Source organism: Hibiscus syriacus, unplaced genomic scaffold (genome assembly GCF_006381635.1).
Source record: "Hibiscus syriacus cultivar Baekdansim isolate YM2019G1 unplaced genomic scaffold, ASM638163v2 tig00116971_pilon, whole genome shotgun sequence".
Classification (NCBI taxonomy): Eukaryota; Viridiplantae; Streptophyta; class Magnoliopsida; order Malvales; family Malvaceae; genus Hibiscus; species Hibiscus syriacus.
In genome coordinates this window covers 3,292,963-3,317,385 of record NW_024063495.1, presented here as the reverse complement: position 1 = coordinate 3,317,385, position 24,423 = coordinate 3,292,963, and the positions used below count along the sequence as shown (strand labels likewise).

Sequence of the window (24,423 nt, the reverse complement as noted above, 5' to 3'; positions counted from 1 at the left end):
AATCCAAAGTAGTGCTTCAAATCAATTAGGAACATCATAATTCTTCTATTCATGATTCAAATTCAAAACTGTTATTCAACTCAAACAATAACCAAAAGTAGGGACATTGATACTTATCAGCAAACTGCAATAGCAAAAACTATGGTATTACCTTTTATTCTCAAAGCTGAAGACATCCACAACATCGAGATTACGACGTCAACCCATATTTGCAGTACCACAAGATCAATAACTCGTCTTTCGGCATCCATGTATAAGTCTTGTAATCCATAACTTGTGATTACGGCAATCTATACCGAATATGCAAATATCGGTAGCTGAAAACTGCACATACTGGGTCCGTAGAGCTTCGTATGCTTGAATATGAAGATAATCATTGCATTGCCAAGGAATGGGAATGCTTATTTTCGATGTGGATGGCAATCTTATTGGATACCTGATATGCTAGAAGCCATTACAGGGGTTGAGGGCGTGCCTGAACCACGTAAATATCTTCACCAAGAACACATCCTTCGACGTCCTGGGGGCAGCCAAACTTCTGCTCCAGGAAATGCCCAAGGGCACCGAGACGCTGAGCAAGCTGCTGTCGGTATTTCGGATCAACTGTTAATGGCTTTTTACTGTAGTCTACTGGCAAATGGAGAACTTCCCCATCAGCAGGGTATGTACTGGATATCTCAATCTCCTTACTGAAATTTGCAAATGCTAGTGTCCGGACAGTCCCATCAAACTTCCCTGATGATACACGCCAGGGTGTGCCGCGAGTTCCCGAAACAAGGGTTTCACCAAAGCCCGGTGCAATCTCAGCAGCAACATAGCTATGGTCATGGTCAGCTGGGCTGAGTGTGTGAAGTACGAATGAAAGATCCGGTAAAAGCATTTCTTGGACCAGTATTGCCATTGTAGCATCTTTCTGCGATATACCAAAAGCTCGGCGGCTTAGTACTGCTCTTCGAGTATAGAGTGAGGCCCATACCCGACTAACAGCATTGGAAAATATTGTTGGATTCGATGGACTGACATTCGGGATTGATTCGTAAAGTCCAGCAGCTGACATGCCTTCCAAATCCTCAACATTTGCACTTGAACGAACAATTAAGCGTTCATCATCGGGAAACATGCTCCTGATGCTTTCAATTATGTCATCAGAGAGCTCTAGGGAAGAGACCAGCAGCTGAAGTTGTTTGCATAGTTTGTCAAGCGCATTGTTCTCGACTCCTTCTGTTTCTATCTTTCCCAGAAGAGACTTGAATTTTTTCATCGATCTGTTTTCCTCTAAAGCCAAGTCCATCGAACCAAAAGGTATAACTACTCCGGCAGGAACACGGAATGAAGCCGGCACACCATTATCAATGTGGACTGACATAAAGAAATAAAAGGCCAAAAACAAAACTGATTAAAACAGAACAAAATGACAACATATGAATGTACAATTTATAACACTGAAGATTAATCGAAGTCAAATACAACAAATATGAAATGAATTTGTAATAGAATGGGGTATAAAATACTTCGTATAATACTTCATTGCTATGATACTCGAACTTGAGGATGAGTGTCCAATGCGGATATACATCCAATATAGGTATGTTCAGTCCTTGGAGGATCGTTGGAGGGTTATATCCCCATCCTATGTCCGAGTATATATCGGAAATGATTGTCAGACCGTAGGTTCTTAAAGGAAAATGAACAAAAATGTTACCCTTATTGGACTCTGCTGCCAAGGAAGCTAAACGGCCGCAAGCAGCTGCCTTTGCTCCTGAAGTTAGTTCGTCTGCTTTGGCAAGTGGTATAACTCCTAAGGAAGCACAATCCTGTATGAAAAAGAAAAAGCCATTATCAGTTAGATTAAAAACATTAAAAAAAAAAAACTGTGAGATTGCTAGTTTGTTGCAATTTAGAACGGCGGAGACAAAACCATGCCTTATTATAGGCTGGGGCATTAACAGCCACCACCTTAGCAGCAGATGAAGCATTACTTGATAGATTCTTGTTAACAGAAACAGCATCACGATCGTTTGAAGATAGACATAGGTTCACGCCGCTTGATGATGCTTCAAGGCTTTAAATTTTTACAATAATCAAGAAAGAAAAAAAAAACAAAGCGTTCAAGTCCCAGTCTCGAAAAAAGTTGATTACAGTCTGTGCAGTAGTTCAGAAATAACCTCATGTATTTTCCTGCATGCTTTTGTATATCAGAAACTTTTTCTTCATCTTCACATGTAACAAAGACAATCTTTTCCTGCTAAAAGTATGCCCGTCATTAGTCTATATCAGGTAATTTATCAATATTTTCTATCCCACAATACTTGAACTTGGTTATGAGTGTCTGATATGAGTATAAGCCAAAGCAATCACCAGATACAAGCACTTCAGGAAAAAAAATGAAGAGGCAAAGCAACATAGTTTCTATTACAAGTATATAGGAAAATTTGATATCATAAGAGAAAGAACTTGCTTGTCTGGCCCAAACACCAAGATGAGACAAGTGAGGCAATTCCTGAAGAAGTACAACTCCGGTAATACTGAGTCCAGCCGTTGACACCTGCGAAACGTATCAAATTAGATTACATGACAACTTTCCTCTTATAAAAGAAAATGACAACCAATATACAAGGATGAGAACAAATAATTTATTAAGAACTATATGAACCTCCTCATCTCCATCGGCTCTATTGACCACCAGAATAACAGGTCCTGCCAAAGTTGATGGCAGTGATCCGGGGACAATGGACTCAACCTGAAGCAAAATTAATACGGCATGCCATATAAATATAGGAACTACGTTTAACATGAATTCACCGGAACCAGTAAAATAACATACTGAAAAAGAATGAAAGGTGAAAGTTGGCATTTGTAAGATGAGGTTATATATTATAGCTCAAAAAAGTACCAATACGGTATCAGAGACCAGATTACACTATGTTATTCTTCTTATCGAACTCCCGGATTATGCTATTTTCTGATCTATAGTTTCATTGATAGGTGTATTAATGGATTCCTAACAAAGGAATAGGATGATAGAAACAAAGTGTAAACATCGTTATCCTTGTAATTATATGCATTCACTCGTGATTAACATACCTGAACCAATGTTCCAGATACGGATCCTGGAACAAGTACATCCCAACCTTGAGAACCCAATCCTATTCTCACAGCTTTTAGAAGAAGAGTACAAAGTTTTGAAACCTGAAAAATTACCCTGCAAATGAATATTTCCGGTTAGAATCATAGAAAAATAAAGAAGGTAAATAGTCATGAATATTTGTGGATTCATTAGAAAGGTAAATGTCACCATACCCAGCTCGAATCTCAGCTTCAGTATATGTCCTAACACTGTTCTCCGGAATTCCAAGAGCTTTACCAAGCATCTTCAAGAGTTAAAAATAATTTTAATTTGGGGTTCCAGTTACTCCATTTTGTATTAAATTACTTGCAATATAAAGCTGCATGAGTTGGAGGTTGAAATATCAATGATGAATCGATCTATAAATAGATTATATCGCATTATCATTCTGGAGTTCATCGGGCATTACCTTTAAAGGTTATCATCTAAACAGTTCGTTAACTTTAACATTAAAAAAATTTAAAGAGTTCGTTCCATAGGAAGCATGTTCTTAAGCTTACATTAATGTCAGGAGTTTATTGAAGACACTAGTTTTTTATTTCATTTGTTTTATTTATTATTATTATTTTAATATTATTATTATATTATATTACTATTATTAAATAAATAATTTATTATTATTACAGGCCCAATTACAACAATATCCAATACCCGGAGCCCAATTCTAGCCCAATCAGATAGCCCAACTAAAACCCTAAATCAATTTAGGGTTTCAGCTAGGGTTTCTAAACCCTAGCATTGCTGCCGCCGCCTCCAAGATTCCAGAAGGCCAGCCGTCGCCTCTGCCAGGTGGTCAAACGTCCAGCTGCCGACACTCTAGTGCCACGCCACCTCGCCGTTGAAGCCTCCAGAAGCTCTGCTGCCACGATGACAGCCACACACGTCGCCTTTACGGTGAGTCACCAGCATAGCTTTGGTGACTCACCAAGGCTTTCATCCTCTGGACTGGTCCGACGAGAGCCTCACCGAGGCTATAAAACCTCGTTTCCCCTGCAAACAAAAAAAAAGGAGGAGGGAGGAGAAAAACAGAAACAAGATACAAAAAAAAATACCAAAGATCCCAATCAATAACAACACAGTAACCAGAAAAAAAAATCGAGAGAAAAGAGAGGAGAAATCCTTACCGAGGAAGCAGAACCACCGGAGACTCCTCACACCTTCACGAGCCACCATAAAAACAGAAATACCGAAGGTATTTCTTTAAGATCTGCGAAAATCCATGGATTTTTAGGCTAAACAAAGGTTAGGTTTGGGTTTGGATCGTCCCGATCTATCGTTTGGGAAAATTTCATAATTTCCGACCACCGGCGACGGTGGCCGGCGGTGGGGTTGGCGGCGGCGTGTGCCTGCCGGCCGATGTCTGGTTTACCTCCGGTGAGGGAAACCTAGAGAGAGGCGAGAGAGAAATCTCTCTCTCAGTTTAAGAGAGAGAAGAGAGAAATGAGATGCGGGCCCGAAGGGCCAGCCAGCATAGGGTATTTATACCCTCTCTTAAACGGCATCGTTTAAGGGAGGACCTGTGTGTAATTTGGTAAGGGTAAAACCCTTCCCGCAGCCATTATAATTTTATAACCTTATATTTTAGTCACTGAACCCAATTTTAGATCTTTATAATTCGGTTCTTTAATTTTAATTTTATTTATTTTAGTCCTTTATATTAAATAATATATTTAGGATAAATATCGCATTTAGTCCCTCATAGTTTTTTAAATTTTATTTTAGCCCTGAATAAATAATTAAGGTTAAATTAAAATATTAGGATATAGATTTCTTAATATTTCGAATTTGATCTTTCATTTTCAATACTTTATATTTTGATCATATAATTTTAATTTTATTTATTACATTGCAATTTTATTCTATTGTTATATATTTAAATTAATAATAATTATTATTTTAATCATATTAATATATTATTTGATTAATTTTATAAAAATTTTATAATAATGTTTATTTATTTTTTAATATCAAAGAAAAGGATAGTCTTAAAGCAACTAGATGTCTGTTTTCTGATAATTTTAAATAAATAAATATTTTACTTTTATAAATTGTATATATTAATCTATTTTTTTTAGATAAATGTTTTAATATTTATTTATTTTTTAATATCAAAGGAATGAGCTGTCTTAAAACACCTAGAAGCTCTTTTCTGATATTTCTAAATAAATAAATATCTTATTTATATAAATTAATAAATTTACTTAAAATTATAGTAATAAATTTAAATTAAATATTTTGAATTTTAATTTCTAATAATAAGAGACAATTTATAATTAAAAAGTACCAATTTTGGGCATTGTAGGGGTGCTAATCCTTCCCTAAACGTAACCGACCACGAATCTCTTTTTATTATTAAAAAGAATGAATTTTTGGTTAAAACGCAGATCAGCTTATCTTTTAATCGATGTTTTCTTAAAAACTCTTTTAAAAGATGATTTTTAGGTATTCGACCTACCTAACCCAAAAGGCCGATGGCGACCCCCAAATTATTTTAAAAACCATTTATTCACATTATTTTTCCCGCCAAGTATAAAAATTTTGTGCCCGGACGAAAACCGATTACGACAGCTTGGCGACTCCGCTGGGGACCGGTCAAACTTTTAAAATCAATTATAAATTGTCTCTATTAATTATAAATTAAAAATTCATATATTTAATTTATAATTCTTTCTTTTCAAATTTTTTTATATGCTTATTATTTTCATAGTATTTATATATATTATTTCATTTTATTTGCAAGCATTTTATTTCATTATTTTATTTGTTAGAGGTTTGAACATTTCTCCTCACACACAACACTTGCATTACATAAAGCTCTATAATTGAGTTTGTCCCTTTTAAGTGGGAGTGAAAGCGACGTCTTCGTAAGAATATATTCTCCGTGTCAGACCTAGCAAGTAACTTTCGGGGTTCATATGCTCTATGTCTTCGTGAGAATTTATTCTCCGTGTCAGTCATAGAGAAATGTGTCCCTTCGAATTGAACTCGATCCACTAAAGTCTGTAATGGACTAGGATTGAGGGTTTGACAGCCCAAAGGGGCATCAACAAGGACAGTTCGAGTACCTTTACTTCTAGAACTAAAAACCCTGCATATAATAAACCCTAGAAACTCTCCCGATCTGAAACCATTTTGTCAGTAGGTATACACAAAGGAGAAATAAACTCTAGCTTTTAATTTATTATCTTTCTCTCTGAATAAATGCCTGCGAATTAGTAATCATGTTATTAGGTTAATTTTTCCAAACAAAGCATGGAACTAGAAAGCATGAGGTTAGGATATATTATATACCATGATAGGTAGAATATTTTCTTTTCATTAATTGGTACTTACCAATTTTTTTATTTCCTTTCTCATTTTTATTTTTCATACATTTTGTTTTGTTTTAACTTGTTTATATTGATTTCTTTTGTTTTGTGCCTGCATTACATGATCATGACATAACCAAAAGGTGTTGACTTGAAAGACTGTTCATCAAATTGGAAAGAAATCGTAAATGGACAAAAAGTTTTATGATCAAACAAAATATGATGCGGCCAAAGAAAGACATCCTGAAGAAACTACGAGGATGGAGGCGAGCAATGCACACAGAGATCCTGTTATATTAATACCAAAAGTACTCCACAAAGATTCTGCCAGATTGATACCAAAACCAGTCTATGGTAAGAGCAACAGTCAGGGCATTCAGAGTAGTGGAGGTTTTTATGAAGCTCAATTGGACAGAAAGGTTCTCTTACAAGGGAAAATGAGCAACTCCGAGAAATGACACAGAAGATGAAAGAGAATGTCATGGAAGAAGTTGCAGTCCAGACAAGCAATATGGTTCTTAAATGATAGATTTAGCTGATTTTACAAGGAGATGAAGCAGACTGAAGACTCAACTTTTTGAGCATGAATGGAAACTAATTGGGCTTTGGAAAAGTTAGGAGTAAAAGATATCCTTATATGTAAAGTTTTGTTTGATGTACTGAAACTTTTGTGTTCAATGAAATCCATTCTAAGATGATCACTCTTGAGTAAACACCTTTTCATACATGCATTTGTATTTTGCATCTTTGCATTTTTCATTGTGCATTTATACTCTTATATTTGCTTCTGTACTATACAATTTGCATTTTTATTGTTACCTTCATATATTTACATTTGCATTTGCATTTGCATTTTTACGTTTGTATTTACATTTGCATATTTCCATAATTATATTTTATTTCAAACTATTTTACATGCATTTAATCTTGATAAACGTGGAATAATTCGTGGAGAATTCCATGACAGAATCAAAGTGGAGTTAACTTGGTCTTCCTAAAGAAGGATAATAGCCATGAATGAGATTTTAGCAAGAGTTGGTAGAATTGAGAAACTGCAAGAGCAACTTATCAAGACTCAACAAGGAATGACTGATCATGCAAAAAAGTTTCAGGATGATTCAAAAGAGCAAATGATCAAACTGATGAACCTGATGAATGTTGTGATACATGGAGAGAAACCTTTAGAGGATCTTGTTGTGAAAGATTTGAATAGGATTATGAATAATGTAGATGATACAATGGAAACAAATGACCAGAACTTGGCCAAGGAATGTGGAAATTCGATAAATCTCCAAAAATTGGGTATGACCCCAGAAGATGAGACAAAGATCAGGTTGAAGAGAAACATAGAAGAAATTTCAGTACCATTGAAGAAAGCTAAACAAAGCAAACATCTAAATCGTAAGTCACAAGATCTTCAAGAAAGCAAATAAAATAAGTGTAATGTGACAGTGATGTCAGGGGAAATTCTACCCAAGTTTCCTTCAGTTTTATGCAGCAAGTTATATCCTGAGTTACTCAAAGCCCATCTTATTGGCCCATGTCAGGCTAAGCCTTTGTTGCCTCCTTACCCGAGATGGTATAATGAGAAAGTCTTTTGTGAATATCATGCTGGAATCCGAGGACACTCCATCGAGAATTACGGTAACTTCAAAAGACAAGTTCAAGACCTTTTGGTTCATAAAATCATAAGAGTGGATGTTAACAGTTAATCCATTTTGATCAAACAACCGGGATTCAAACCCCAAATGAAATTAACACGGTCAAGGCAAATGAAAATCATACAGCAGAAGATATTGAAAAGAAAAAAGGCAAAATTAAGGAATATGAGGTATGTATGACAGATTCAACTCCTGATACTTCTCTGATACTAAAGAATGAAAAAGGAAAAAGGAAAAGAGAGGTAATTCGAGATTGGCCCACCAGTTTAAGAATGAATGGGAAAAATGTAATTATGAAGAAACCTCAAACATTTGTATTAGATATACCGAGGACAAGTGAAGCAATGGGCAATATAAAGAGTCTAGTGAATACTACTCCAATCACAGCTGCAAGATGCATTCAGAATCAGAACAAAACTTTCATCACCGAATGAAGCTATTCTGAATACAAAATTGAGCCTAATTTCCACTCGGGGAAGAAGAAGATGATGATAGAGAATGATCAGAAAGAAGCAAAGATTTGTGCATTTGAGGGTTTATCCAAGAATTTGACACAAAAAATGATCAAGAAATGAGGGGCAAATGAGGACAAGAACTCTGGACCAATAGCACACTTAACATTATCGGAGTAATGAGGCATGATAAAATAAATAAGTGGAAGTGTTATCTACCACTGTAGTACTTTCTATTTTCAGCATCTTGTTTGAATATGTTTTTTGTTCCTTTCTCCGCCTTTTGTGCAATAAATAAATATGTGCTTCTTTTATGGTTATGAGCAAGGAGTCAAATTTTAATCTTGAGATTATTGAGTATCAAGTAGATTAAATATTCTTTTAATTTTTCAAGAGTTATAGATCTATTGGCAAGTGGTAAAATTATATCTTCAATATCCCATCCAATGCCAATTACTTGACCCTTACCAAAACCAAATCTTGACACTACATTTATCTGAGACTCTGAAGAAATGTCTCTACCTGTTTTTGAGACACCAACTCTAGATGTTTACCTTATCGGATAGAGTTGATTGATGATATTACCTTCCACCATATACATGACTTTAAGAGTCATACATTTATCCTTCAAAACACAAAACCATCATAAACCAAAAGACCTCAAAAGAACCAAACTTTCAATTATCCGTGAATTTTACTGCAAGAAGAGACGAGATGAGGCATCATGGACCAACTCATTGATGATAATGATTAGGGCATACTCAAAGAAGAAGGGGAAAATGATTGATTGAAATAAATATATCATGCATTAATTACATTTTCCATGTAAATAAAGTTAATCTTGAATATTCATCCCCCTGGAGATACCTCTTTTTACAAAGGTTTCTGTGTATGAGATGATGAACGGCATTGTTTCATTTATCCTTTTAATATATATATATATATATATATATATATATATATATATATATCATTTGTTGTCCCCACTTGAGCCTGAATGATTTTTCTTCTGATTCAACCCTAACCAATGATCACCCTCTACATTGGGGGGTAAAATGAAGGATATTTGCTCACAAGAATAAAGATTGTCAATATAGTTTTATTACGAAGACAAGTTTCCATGAAGTCAAGAAAGTTTTGAACTACAAGGTATGTCAAATACAGAGTGCTTGAAGATCAATCCAATCAAGAACAATGAAAAATCTCCAAAATGCAAAAGGAAAAGGAGGTGCTCAAAGCAATTAAAGTATTATACTCATCCAGCAAAGAAAGAAGAAGGAAAAAAAATAAGAAGAAAAAAAAACAAAAAGGAAAAAAAAGAAGGAAAATTGAATCAAGATGGGTGACTTATTGAGCCTCAAGTTACAAGGTTGATCAAGTACAAACAAGAAGAGCAAGAAATACTGGAGATATGAGAAAATGGAAATGAATCCAAAATTTGGTAGTCTAGAGGGATCCAGATGATGGAAAAATCCCCAGCAAGGTAGATCCAAGTCAAACAAAACAAGATTGATGGCATCAGAATAAATTGATCTTTGGTTTGATTACCCTTAAACACTTATTTGGGCCTTTTTATCCCTTTCTTTCGTAACCATAAGCCATGGCCTATGTTACGTACCTGAAAAGTCCATTTTAATCATACATGGATTTCTAAGTGAAAGAGAATATCTTCAGATTTCATTCCGCCTCTCAAGATTGATTTTTATTTGCAAAAATTGGTTTTTAAAATCTTTAATGCATGATATGAAAAATGATAAAAGGAGGGTTCAAGATATAAATTTTTAAATAACATCTTAGAACCAAAGGAGGATTCGAGTTAAAAACCTGAAAATGCGGCTCGAATATTGAATGGTGCAACAAACGACATAAGAGATGGTCTTAAGCTCTTAAATGAAGCACCGCACATCCCAAAGAAGTTCCTGAGATTCTGGAATCAAGAAGTATCTCTACAAGATGAGCATAACAACCATTTCTTCAAGTTAGTGGAAGCCCGAAGCGACATACTGAACCAACTTGAAAGAACCTACTTTACCAGAACCAACCTATACCTTAAATCAGTCAATATTTTTGACACTTGCTATAGGACTATGATTTTTGAATGATTTAAAAGTGTAGTTGATTTATTTGATATTCATTAAACTCATTATTTATGATTTGATTCTATTGTGAACTTGAGAAGTGCATTACTTTGCAAAATTCTTTCATTATTCGATAAAGAAAGGAGAAGAATTTTTTTTTTCAAACAGGACAGTCTCAAATGAGGAAGGTCCTTGAAGCAATTGTTGTTTATTCTACCTCTATTGTAGAAACAAAAGAATGAACGAGGCCAGAATAATGAAGCACTTCACATTTTTGAAAGCCAGTGGTCCAAGAAGCCAGAAAGTCTGGAGAATTGAACTTGTGACACTCTCCTATGACATTATTAGCAGCTCATCAAGAAAGATTATCGTTTATCTCATGTTGAGGTCGATAAGTATCACCAGACAAATTATTTTTCCCAACCATCAATTCATGTTCTCTAGAAGATTACATCATAGAGCCATGAACAAGTCACTACCTGCACTCTGGTTATACCGTGATGCTGGCTCAAGTCTTGATACATCATTATTGCTTCTTCTATGCCGATCACTTTCTTTGTCAAGATGATATTCATTATGTCCTTCAGAAGATTGCTGAATTTGAATTTGAGGATTTATGTCACAGAATAAGACATTGGAACAGAATCTACCCTTATAGGCCTTTTATATAGGGTAACATTGGTTACAAGATTCCAAAAGTTGAAGATGACCAGTTTTACCGTCAATTAAACCGTTCCATAATTCGAAAAAAGTGGGATATATTGGAGCAGCAGAAGATACAGTTGTCATAGCAATCATTGCAAGAAAATGCACCAACAAAAATCTTCTAGTTCATCCTGATGATGTTTATTTCTTCCAGTAAGGTTGTTACGCTGGATGCCACCGACAACAAGGTCGAATTCGACAAATCTACTCATCAATTGCTCCAACTGATTATCATTCAGTTCGTACACATCTGTTTTCAAAGATATGCCAAGACAATAGAAGGCAATCTCTGCATCACTGATTCCAGAGAAAAGAGACAGGACATTGATATCACTGGGAAACTTGTCTCTAGCAGCTCCTCATGTATAGTTTTTAGGGAAACCTAGAAGCATTTCTACCTCATCAGGTTCAAGTGGAGTAACTTTATTCCTTCTCACCCATACCAGATTCCATTTTCAGCACTCATCAAGAACATACTTCTGGACACTCGAAGGTGGCTCATTGTCATAAGCTTCAAGAGCCTTACAGATCCTTTCTGTCAATTTGGCACTTCTTGTACATGTTTATAAACAGTTCAACTTTGTTCTTGGATCCCATGAAGGCCATCATTTCTTTGTCAATGGAAAAACATCAGCACATGGAGGAAACAGAATAAGAGAAAATCTGGTAGAATTATGAATATAGCCCTTTTCAGTGTAGTAGCATGAAAATGCTTCGAATCTACAAATTCTAGCTCTACATCGAATAAATATTATGATATTCCAGTCCAAACATTAATTGGAGCAAGTGCCATGTGCTCATAGTAGAAATAAGAAGACCCAATAGCATCTTCTAGAGTTGTTCTTTGAGTTATCTGATCTGGTTTTGTATGAACCCTAAAAACCAATCATTAGATTTGAAAGATGAATTTGCTCATAGTAGAAATAAGAAGACCCAATAGCATCTTCTAGAAGTGTTCTTTGAGTTATCTGATCTGGTTTGGTATGAACCCCAAAAACCCATCATTAGATTTGAAAGATGAATTTGCTCATAGTAGAAATAAGAAGACCCAATAGCATCTTCTGGAAGTGTTCTTTGAGTTATCTGATCTGGTTCATTATGAACCACAGAACCAATCATTGGAATTAAAAGATGAACTACATGATCGTGTTCATTAAGAAGCTTCTTTTCAAACTTCTTCTGCTTATTCCTTTCCCAAAAATCATAGCTCGAGTTTTGCCTTTTCTTGTAATTGGGATCATTGTATAATGACTTCCTATCTTCTACCGGAAGAAGTGTGTCAGTAGCCTTAACCAGTTGGTCAACACATATAAAATCTGTCAATTCTGCAATTGATGAATCTGAACCACATCTCTTCATGGCTATTGAAGCCTCAGCCTCTGAGAATCCCATTTTTGTCAAGTATAACAGTTTACTCTCCTCATCAGAATCAGAATTCAGGATTTCCTCGATATCAGAAGAACTATCAATATCTGTGAAATCATCCTGAAAGATCGCTTCATAATCAGATGAGTTGTTATCAGAATCAACATGTTGCATGGGTGTGGATTTTTGATGAGCCTGTATCATTGTATATGTAGTCTTGTTATTGTATCAGATTACTGTTCACATAAATTGGTTTCTCTCCCACAGAAAAGTATATTTCAGAGATGACCTTCACTGAAAGATGATAAGCCACTGTGTCAGCCTGGAACAGATTACCAAGCTATTTATATTGCTCTATCTGACTAAATCCCTCCAGATACAGAAAATGGTCACCTCATTCAGAAGACACATATCTCAGACGTTTTTGTCAGAATGATTGAGTACTTCTTAAGTTTGTAACAATATGAAGAGAATTTCTCCAGTTACTTGACAATACTACTGTTTAGTGACACCAGAATGAGAGTATTAAAGATAAATAGATTTGGGGCACGAATAAAGCCACAAGTACCTACAATAGTTCATTGTCAAAATTGGACCTCGTGGGGATCATGACATTTCAGTTAAACATACATTGAGAGCTGAATCAGAAGCATATATTGGGGCAGACTAAAAGCCCATTTCAATTAGAATCAGAAATATTGATGTATTCTGAACATTTATATCAGCAAAATGTTGGGGCATGCTGAAAACCCTTTCAATCAGAATGAAGAATGTTGAGGTATTTTTTGTATTAACCAATATTGGGGCATGTTGAAAGCCCATATTATCCTATGTCAAGATCATTGACTCGAACAAATATTTCCAATGAGAGATAAAGATATGAAGAATGAAAATGGTGAAACAATGACAGTGAAGTTGACTACACATAATTGCTTCGTTCATCAGGCAGTTGCATTAGGGTCCTGTTGTTGAACAAATATTTATTCAGCAAGTATGGTTTCAAATACCCAATCTTCTTAAACCATGTGCCACATGACAGTGTGTTCTTTGTTAAGCTACATCACGGTTGCATGAATAAAGATGGTCCCCTTGTAGACCATTCGATCCAAGGATCAGTTCCTCGAGATCTCGAACTCTGAATTTGGCCTTTTGTGTGTCGGTGATAATTAAAAATATTTCTTTGAGATTCCTGTCAGTTAGTTTCAACCATACTGTTGAGGTTACAAAGCTGTTTTTCACATCAGTTTTGTTTAACTTGATGACATTGAAGAGAGAAGCTCATGTATATTGCTCTTTCCCGATGTTACTGGGGTTATCATTGCCAGCTAGACTGAACTGAGTTTTTATCTATTTTGGTTTTATCATGTACGTTTCATCCCCAGCAGCAAGAATTCTACAGATATCTTTCTGTACATGGATCCTATAACTGAAGTGTTTCTACTTTCTACAATTCTCATTACAGAAGAAAACATGATCAGTATTACATTTGCCCTTGCCCGAGATAATATCAAGATCAATTAGTGTCTCCTATTCAATTCGACACCAGCACATTTTGTGAATTTGACCAACTTTTTTGTCATACCAGTATTTCACTTGTATTCCCATTGAGTTTTGTTCTCAAGTGGTTTTGTGACATCATACAAAAACTTTTAACACCATGCAAAGAGCTTCATTGACCAGTAATTCGAGCAGAAACCACAGGAAATGATGAATGTGTTGTCAAATGTTTTACATCTGAGTAGAAACCACAGGAAATGATGAATGTGTTGTCAAATGTTTTACGAACCAGTTATTCCGATGCTAAACCAATGTTGTTATCATATGGTTTTCCTTTATTGATCCAAGATAAATTTTGTCTTCTTCAACCCCAAGATTAGAAATGAGTTATGATGAAGATTTCTTTCCACAGAAGGAGAACTGAAATTTTAAACAAGAAACTAGTGGCGCCAACTAAGGTTGAACGACAGGTTGTTGTTAAGCATCTCGACATGATATGGTCCAAGTTGCCTTATTCGAGATCTGATTATATGTGGAGACATGAAAGGAATTGGAATAAATCTTCCTTGTGATGTGTTTCAAGAGTTAAATTAGAACAGACTCTACTCTCCTAATTAATCCATGCTGAGTCAGGCATATCTACATCTGCACTCTTCAAAGATGATAGATTCTCTTTTCAAAGATGATAGATTCTCTTTTTAAAGATGATAGATTCTCTTTTCAAAGATGAAAGCTTTATTGGATTTCTACACAAGTCCAGACAAAGAAAGTCAGTGTTACCAAGGACAAAATGGGGCATCAAAGTCATAGTTCTGACTACGGCAAGAGTTCCACAAATGAAACAATTCTTATGAGACTTAAATGAAGCAAAGAAGACACAAAGATACAAGTTGATCAGATGATTCTGCAGAAATGCAAGCTTGATAGCATAAGTTTCTACACTGATATTCAGAGGTAACCCTGGCAATAAATGATGAAGTGAAGGAAGACCAAGTTCACCACTTTAAAGTCAAATGAAGATTGCATCAACATTCATGCATTCATAAGAATATCATTTACACAATAGATAATGCATTACATTAATACATATGATTGCATTCAAACATAAGGTTTTGCAGATCTTCATATGAAAAAGAAGATTCATGATGAACAATACCTTACAAGAAGAATGTAGAATTCAAAACCTCGAATGCAGGAATCACGCCAACATCTGAAGAATAGATGGACGCAATCCATAAGAATGAACATTATTTTGAGGTTAGGTCATGTTACCCAATCAACATGTTATTTTGAAAAATAATGAGAAAACGATTTCCATAGTTTCTCATTCAATCTTTTTTAAAATGAAATTGTTGAAAAGTAAGAAAACGATTTCCTTAGTTTTTTTACTTAGTAAACTATTTCCCACATCTGTAAGTCCTACAGTGCATGATGTTTCCAAAAAGCCTTCAGGAGCTTTTTGATGTTTTTAAAACCTTAGGGTCATCTATAAGTCCTATAGTGCATGATGTGTCCAAAAAGCCTTCGGGAGCTTTTTTATGTTTTCAAAACCTTTGAGTCAGCTGTAAGCCTTACAGTGCAGAATGTTTTTTTTTTCTTAAAACATTTCCAGGTAGAGTTCATAATGAGAAGAACTCATCTGAAGAAGGAAGAAGAAGTTCATAATGAGAAGAACTTGTTCAACTTTTTGCTTGAATTCATCATTCAATGGATCAACATTTCCAGAAGAGTTCATAATGAGAAGAACTCATCTGAAGAAGGAAGAAAAAGTTCATAATGAGAAGAGCTTGTTTAACCTTTTGCTCGAATTCATCACTTGATGAATCAAACATTTCCAGAGAAAGTTCATAATGAGAAGAACTTATCTGAAGAGGAAGAAGAAATTCATAATGAGAAGAATTTGTTCAACCTTTTGCCTGAATTCATCACTTGATGGATTAACTTTTCCAAAGAAAGTTCATAATGAGAAGAACTCATCTGAAGAAGGAAGAAGAAGTTCATAATGAGAAGAGCTTGTTCAACCTTTGTTTGATGCTATCACAGAAGGAAATAGATCAGTATCAGCATTTCCAGAAGAAGTTCATAATGAGAAGAGCTTGTTCAACTTTTTGCTCAAATCCATCACTTGATGGATAAGCTTTTCCAGGTAGAGTTCATAATGAGAAGAACTCATCTGAAGAAGGAAGAAGAAGTTCATAATGAGAAGAACTTGTTCAACTTTTTGCTTGAATTCATCATTCGATGGATCAGCATTTTCAGGTAGAGTTCATAATGAGAAGAACTCATCTGAAGAAGGAAGAGGAAGTTCATAATGAGAAGAACTTGTTTAACCTTTTGTTCAAATCCATCACTTGATGGATCAACATTTCCAGGTAAAGTTCATAATGAGAAGAACTCATCTGAAGAAGAAGAAGTTCATAATGAGAAGAACTCATCTGAAGAAGGAAGAAGAAGTTCATAATGAGAAGAACTTGTTCAACTTTTTGCTTGAATTCATCATTCGATGGATCAGCATTTCCAGAAGAGTTCATAATGAGAAGAACTCATCTGAAGAAGGAAGAGGAAGTTCATAATGAGAAGAACTTGTTTAACCTTTTGTTCAAATTCATCACTTGATGGATCAACATTTCCAGAAAAAGTTCATAATGAGAAGAACTTATCTAAAGAGGAAGAAGAAATTCATAATAAGAAGAATTTGTTCAACCTTTTGCATGACTCTATCACAGAAGGAGACATATCATCAGCAACATTTCCAAAAGGAGTTCATAATGAGAAGAACTCATCTGAAAAAGAATAAGTTCATAATGAGAAGAATCTGTTCAACTTTTTTGCTAGATTACTTCACAGAAGGAGATGAATTGTCATCCCCAGTGGAAAAGTTCATAATGAGAAGAACTAATCCCAAAGAATAAGAACTTGTTCAACATTTCCATCATAATCAAGTGAAGACAAATGAAAAAAGAAAAAAACTTATTGTCTTTTCGTCTTTGCCCTATTCTCGTTAACACAAGAATGAACAAAGAGGGGCAGCTGAAGACACTAGTTTTTTTTATTTCATTTGTTTTATTTATTATTATTATTTTAATATTATTATTATATTATATTACTATTATTAAATAAATAATTTATTATTATTATAGGCCCAATTACAACAATACCCAATACCCGGAGCCCAATTCTGGCCCAACCAGATAGCCCAACTAAAACCCTAAATCAATTTAAGGTTTCAACTAGGGTTTCTAAACCCCAGCACTGCTGCCGTCGCCTCCAAGATTCCAGAAGGCCAGCCATCGCCTCTGCCAGATGGTCAAACGTCCAGCTGCCGACACTCCAGTGCCACGTCACCTCGCCGTTGAAGCCTCCAGAAGCTCTGCTGCCACGATGACAGCCACACACGTCGCCTCTACGGTGAGTCACCAGCATAGCTTTGGTGACTCACCAAGGCTTTCATCCTCTGGACTGGTCCGACGAGAGCCTCACCGAGGCTATAAAACCTCGTTTCCCCTGCAAACAAAAAAAAAGGAGGGAGAAGACAAACAGAAACAAGATACAAAAAAATACCAAAGATCCCAGTCAACAACAACACAGTAACCAGGAAACAAATCGAGAGAAAAGAGAGTAGAAACCCTTACCGAGGAAGCAGAACCACCGGAGACTCCTCACACCTTCACGAGCCACCATAAAAACAGAAATACCGAAGGTATTTCTTTAAGATCTGCGAAAATCCATGGATTTTTAGGCTAAACAAAGGTTAGGTTTGAGTTTGGATCGTCCCGATCTATCGTTTGGGAAAATTTCATAATTTCCAACCACCGACGACGGTGGCCGGCGGTGGGGTTGGCGGCGGCGTGTGTCTGCCGGCCGATGTCTGGTTTTCCTCCGATGAGGAAAACCTAGAGAGAGGCGAGAGAGAAATCTCTCTCTCAGTTTAAGAGAGAGAAATGAGAAATGAGATGCTGGCCCGAAGGGCCAGCCAGCATAGGGTATTTTTATCCTCTCTTAAACGACGTCGTTTAAGGGAGGACCTGTGTGTAATTTGGTAAGGGTAAAACCCTTCCCGCAGCCATTATAATTTTATAACCTTATATTTTAGTCACTGAACCCAATTTTAGATCTTTATAATTCGGTTCTTTAATTTTAATTTTATTTATTTTAGTCCTTTATATTAAATAATATATTTAGGATAAATATCACATTTAGTCCCTCATAGTTTTATAAATTTTATTTTAGCCCTGAATAAATAATTAAGGTTAAATTAAAATATTAGGATATAGATTTCTTAATATTTCGAATTTGATCTTTCATTTTCAATACTTTATATTTTGATCATATAATTTTAATTTTATTTATTACATTGCAATTTTATTCTATTGTTATATATTTAAATTAATAATAATTATTATTTAATCATATTAATATATTATTTGATTAATTTTATAAAAATTTTATAATAATGTTTATTTATTTTTTAATATCAAAGAAAAGGATAGTCTTAAAGCAACTAGATGTCTGTTTTCTGATAATTTTAAATAAATAAATATTTTACTTTTATAAATTGTATATATTAATCTATTTTTTTTAGATAAATGTTTTAATATTTATTTATTTTTTAATATCAAAGGAATGAGCTGTCTTAAAACACCTAGAAGTTCTTTTCTGATATTTCTAAATAAATAAATATCTTATTTATATAAATTAATAAATTTACTTAAAATTATAGTAATAAATTTAAATTAAATATTTTGAATTTTAATTTCTAATAATAAGAGACAATTTATAATTAAAAAGTACCAATTTTGGGCGTTGTAAGGGTGCTAATCCTTCCCTAAACGTAACCGACCACGAATCCCTTTTTATTATTAAAAAGAATGAATTTTTGGTTAAAACGCAGATCAACTTATCTTTTAATCGATGTTTTCTTAAGAACTCTTTTAAAAAATGATTTTTAGGTATTCGACCTACCTAACCCAAAAGGTCGATGGCGACTCCCAAATTATTTTAAAAACCATTTATTCACATTATTTTTCCTGCCAAGTATAAAAATTTCGTGCCCAGACGAAAACCGATTACGACATTTATCATTGAAAAAAAAAGATTCATCCTGCAAAGTGAAGCTTTTCTTTCTCACAAGAAGATCGAATTCTTTACCTGAACCTTTTGAGGGAATATTTGAAGAAGTGCTTCGGAATATTCCTCGGTTAACCTCCTTGTTCTGTCGAGTGTAGCTTTGAGTCTTAATGCCCATATTCTTTTGCCATCTTCGCTTCCTTCAAAAAAAAAAGAAAAAAAAACAAAGGGGCAGGAAAATAACACATGTACCTAGGGCTAATCGAGTAGCCATGCAAAAAATTTCCATAGCTAAGAGATTAAACGATGAGAAGGGCTATGTTAGTCGAATCCAGCTGTAAATGTCAGATATTAGTATATATCCAAAATGGGTGTGTTCCCCCCCCCCCCCCCCAACCCACAAGTTTCTCAATGTATTTGGAGGGTCGTTCAAAGGCCATGTCCCCATATCGAAATGTAGAACAGTGCTGGGAATAGATATCAAACATGGGTACTTCAACCAAAATAAAAAGTCAGAGTAACAAAGGAAAAATGTACCTTCTTTCTCAAGGAGACCTTTCTCTTGCCATGCAGTGAGCTCACTTCCAATAGCAGCACATTCTTCGGGTTTCCAACCAGATAAACCAAGTTGATGAACACCGAGAATTAGGGACATAAGCGGATTATTCCAGGAGCCTATTCTCTTTGTACCCATATTATCTGCAAGCCTATTGGCTCCTCCCATAGTTTCATGTGTAGTGTGTAGCTTAAGTCAATGCAAGTCAGTACTGCATGAATAAGAGAAATGGAGAGAAAAGGACCATTTACTGAAACATATGTAAACGGAAAGAGGAGAAACCAGAAAGTACAATGATTTGGTGTTCGTAGGAAACTATATTATTTGGAAACAAGAAAAGAACCAGAAAGTACAATGATTTGGTATTTGTAGAAAAAGTCATTCATTACAAATGCAATAAAGGCATTCTGTTCTGAATAGGTATGATATGGATGACCATAATTCATAAACACCTTTGTAAAGCACCTGTTGGCACGGTCGAGCATATATTTGCATGCATGATATTGCAGATTGTATTGTATGAATACCATGCAACAACGTTAAACAAATCAGCAACATAAATGACTTTCAGTTCTAAGATTAGAAGCCCAATTTAACTGGTTCAGGCAGCCCTAGAAAAACATGATATAGCTTCTTTCTTCTAGCTCAGTTTGTTTCCCTTTAAGATAAACCGAAAGTATTACACCATTCCATCCTATTAACATCAGTCTGTGAAATCGTAAATATTATATTCTATTAATCTTCCCAATTCTAAGCACCATGCTGACGGCTACAACAAATTCTACAGCCAAAAGAATCTGGATAAGTAACACAGGACACAAGGGGCATTGACTTGAAATAACAAGAACTTGGTAACTAAAGTGAACCTTAAGCTGATTAGTAAACTACTAATAAATTAGAAATAAACTACTAATAAATTAGACTTCATAATTGGCAGAGGTATAATATATACCTGGAAAAAGTTTCAAGTTCTGGCACAATTATCAAAAGCAACTGGAAAAGAATTAGATATATACCTGCTTAATAGTAAAAAGGAATAGTCCTCGAGGCCAATCTCACAAAACCGCCACTAACAATTGCAAACAACAGTGACAGGAAAAATAAGACATGGGAGCAAAAGGAGAAATTTTCAAGCCTGAGTTTCTGTTTATTTGAAGCTTGTGCTTAAACACTGTAAGCATTGGACTTACCTTTTGACGCATTGCTATGGCTGCTTCGGGAGCATTGTTTTTAAGACCACTTTCGAGACCCTTTACAATCACTTGTCTCAAAGCATTCAACGAAAGCGTTGCCTTGATTAAATCCAGTTCACTACTTGACTCTTTTGCAGCATCCGTAATCTGGAAATATAAATATGCAATTGAGAAATCAGGCGAATGCGACAAAAACTAATCACTTGCAATAACTACAAGCAGAAAAATAACAACATACCTTTTTGCATACTAGAAACATGTCAAGAGCTGATATGCCTCGCTCATCCAGTGATTCTCTAAGTGACTCAAGTTGTTCAGTGAGGCTGCAATAACATAAAATCTTATATAGATGCATAAATTTATGATGAGTCTTGAGAAGCAAGACATAGCAATAAATAAAGAACTGGATCACCCCACGAAGTGGAAAGCTGGGACATTGCTGCCTCACAATTACATGACCATAGGTAGAAATTCAAAATTTCCGAATCGAACCTTCCTGCATTGAAAAAATCTTTGAGTTCCTGATGGAATATCTTGAATTGCTCCACAAATCCTTCACTGTATTCTCCAGGATTCTTGCAAGCATTGCTTCTGTCGAAACTAAATCTTCGGGGCCAGCATTTCGATGAAGCTTGTTCTGTATTGAATGCTTAATTTCTTGCTGGAATTAGTCAATAGAAAATAAATTAGTAATTTTTTTAAATAATAATAACAATAACTGGCCATGTATTTGAGAAATTGACCTTGAGCTCTTGAGGAATATCACCCCGATGAGCAATGTCTCTAATCCGAGTCAGGGGGACAGCTGCTGTAAATTCTGCTTTAAAAGACGGCAAACAAGGATGGATTTTGCGAATAACAAGCACTTCCTAGAAACAAGGAAGAAAAAGGAAAGTATGAAAATTATAGAATCATAACTGTGAAATAGAAGATGTAAGCTATTGACTACAAAACACCAAGTTCTGATAACTATAAAAACTATCAATACAAAAATTGCAGAAATGGAGCACCTGAGGTGAAGTGCCTTTCCAACAAGAGATTTGTTCTAATTCGCGAAATATATCCCTGGAAATCTCGGCATGTCTGTTCGGCCTGTGATGACCCCCATCTTCGAAACAAGGAATTTGGCCAGTGTTTATCCACTGCATACGACAAGTATTTAAGAGCAGCACATGGAAGATAAAGAACCAAAACAAACGTGTAGAAAAAGCTATACAATAATACCTTCAGATAGACAGCAGAGCATATTAGAGCCTCCAAGAGTTCCCCAATTTCCAAACTTTCAAGTAATAGCCCACGAACCACTTCGAGCTTTCATTAGCAATAGGAAAATACAGATGGAGAAATGTAAATGGCAAATGGTAGAAGAAATATATACCAAATCATGAGCATTACCCATGATGATAGATATTTACAAGCTAATCCATGATCTAAAATAACTAATGGACAACCATTTATAAATAGGAATGTGAACATAGGTAATTGATTGAATGCATTAAGGCTACACACATATAAATGGCTGTCCCTTGTTCTCATATGTAATGGGGTAAGGGGAGGTAAGATAGTAGGCTGCCCCCAACACACCAGGTTGAGAGTAGCTTCCGTAGAAGACCTCCGAATTATGGAAATGCCCTCCGTGGGATTCGATCCACGACCTCAAGGTTAAGAACCTTGTGCTCTACCAACTGAGCTGGATAATGCTAAAACTCATAAAATTACATAAGTAAACTGCAATTCAATTGTTGGCATCAAGGGAGGAACGGAAAATATATCGGTTACGACATCTATATGTACCTTTCTCCACCAATCCCTTGCATTTTTATCTCCTTCAACTAGTTTTAGAGGCAACCCTTTAAGACCGGTTGTATCCCATTTCCTCTCAACTTTTTTATGGTGATGCTCCCTCCCCTGCCATTGTCCAACAAAAGGACTCATTTCGACCTATGCAGCAGTGTTACGGCCAACAACTTCTCTGTCTCGATATTTTTCCAAATCTAAAGGCAATAGTTTCATTGGTTCCTTTGTTGAGTTCCAGTGACAAATTCCCGAAACTCCCTCCTTCAGGCACTTTGAAAGCACTGTTATCCCCAGTTTCCCATACTACATTCTTATCCTTCCCAACAATCACAAATTTGAACTCAGCACACTGACCGGCATCGAACTCAAAGTCACATGCCCATCCGATCTCGGACCAGCTCATAGGCACCTGGATCTTCCAGGATCCCAATTCTTTCGCCGAGCCGGAAACCACAACATGCTCACCGAATTGAACTTGATGATCTAAACAAATATTGATAAGTACTTTTCCGGGAGCAGCCGATTTCACCTTGCTCTTCTCTGCTTCTCTGCTCCCAAAACCACAAAACCCACTTTAGCAATCTATAATCTTAACAACATTGTATAGAATTTCATCAAAACAATCAAGAAAAAGAAATGGGATTTTCTTTTAGATCTAACACATTCCATTTCCAGATATTTCCCACTGGCAAAAGATTCAACGTATTCAGTTCATACATTTTTCAAAAGGATGAACTTTTTACAAATAGAGTGCTTCAAATTCCCATTTTCAGAGCAGCAAAAAATGATCATAACAACAATAAGAAGCCATACGAATGAAAGCGTGTAAAAGAGTACCTAGTGGAAGTGGTGGAGACGGCAGAAACGAGAGGTTTATAATTATAACGGCGGCGGCTTCTTCTCGGAGGGAAACGAAAAGGAAAATGAATCCTGGAATGGAAAATAGCGGTGTTTGGGAGGAATCTGAGTTGCTTACGAACTGAAAACTGAGAATGGAACGAGCGTAGAGAAATCGAATCCATTGTTCTTTGTTTTTCTTTGATCCTCTTTGAATTGAGCTTTCTTTGTTTGGGATTTTTCCTTTGTTTTTTTTCTGAGGATTTGAGTGAATCATGAGCGGGTTTGCGCCATTTTTGTGGGAGTGTTTAAGCTTTGAAACTGACGGGTTCGCGCCACGTAGACTGCTCTACGCATTCCAATGACCCATGTATATCGTTTTCTTCTCTTACATTTATAATTTTTATTATTTAAATATTTTAACTTGAAAATAAATACGAACACGAATACAACATTAAATAAATTATTATAAAACTAAATATAGAATGTGTTCGGTAATTTGTGTATCCGTTATTTTCGAAAAATAGTTCGATAATTAATCTTTACTCAAAAATATTTTTTAAGAAGTAATATACTTAAAATATATATTATAATATATTTAATTTTTTTAAATTAATCATTGGTATCTGATTTATTGATCGACTAATCTAGATCGAGTTTTGCAGAAGCAATGACGACCCTCCAATTCATGTTGATCTATTCACAAACGCCAATGTTCAAATCTCTAACTTGTTTAAGGAATTTAGTGTCTTATCTTACTAAACCAATTGATTTTTTGAT

The 24,423-nt window shown here is 35.3% G+C and overlaps 1 pseudogene; it reads right to left on the bottom strand.

Annotated features, from left to right (window-relative positions):
• Positions 1-168: 168 nt before the first annotated feature.
• Positions 169-23,828, bottom strand: LOC120192081 (annotated as a pseudogene).
• Positions 23,829-24,423: the final 595 nt, after the last annotated feature.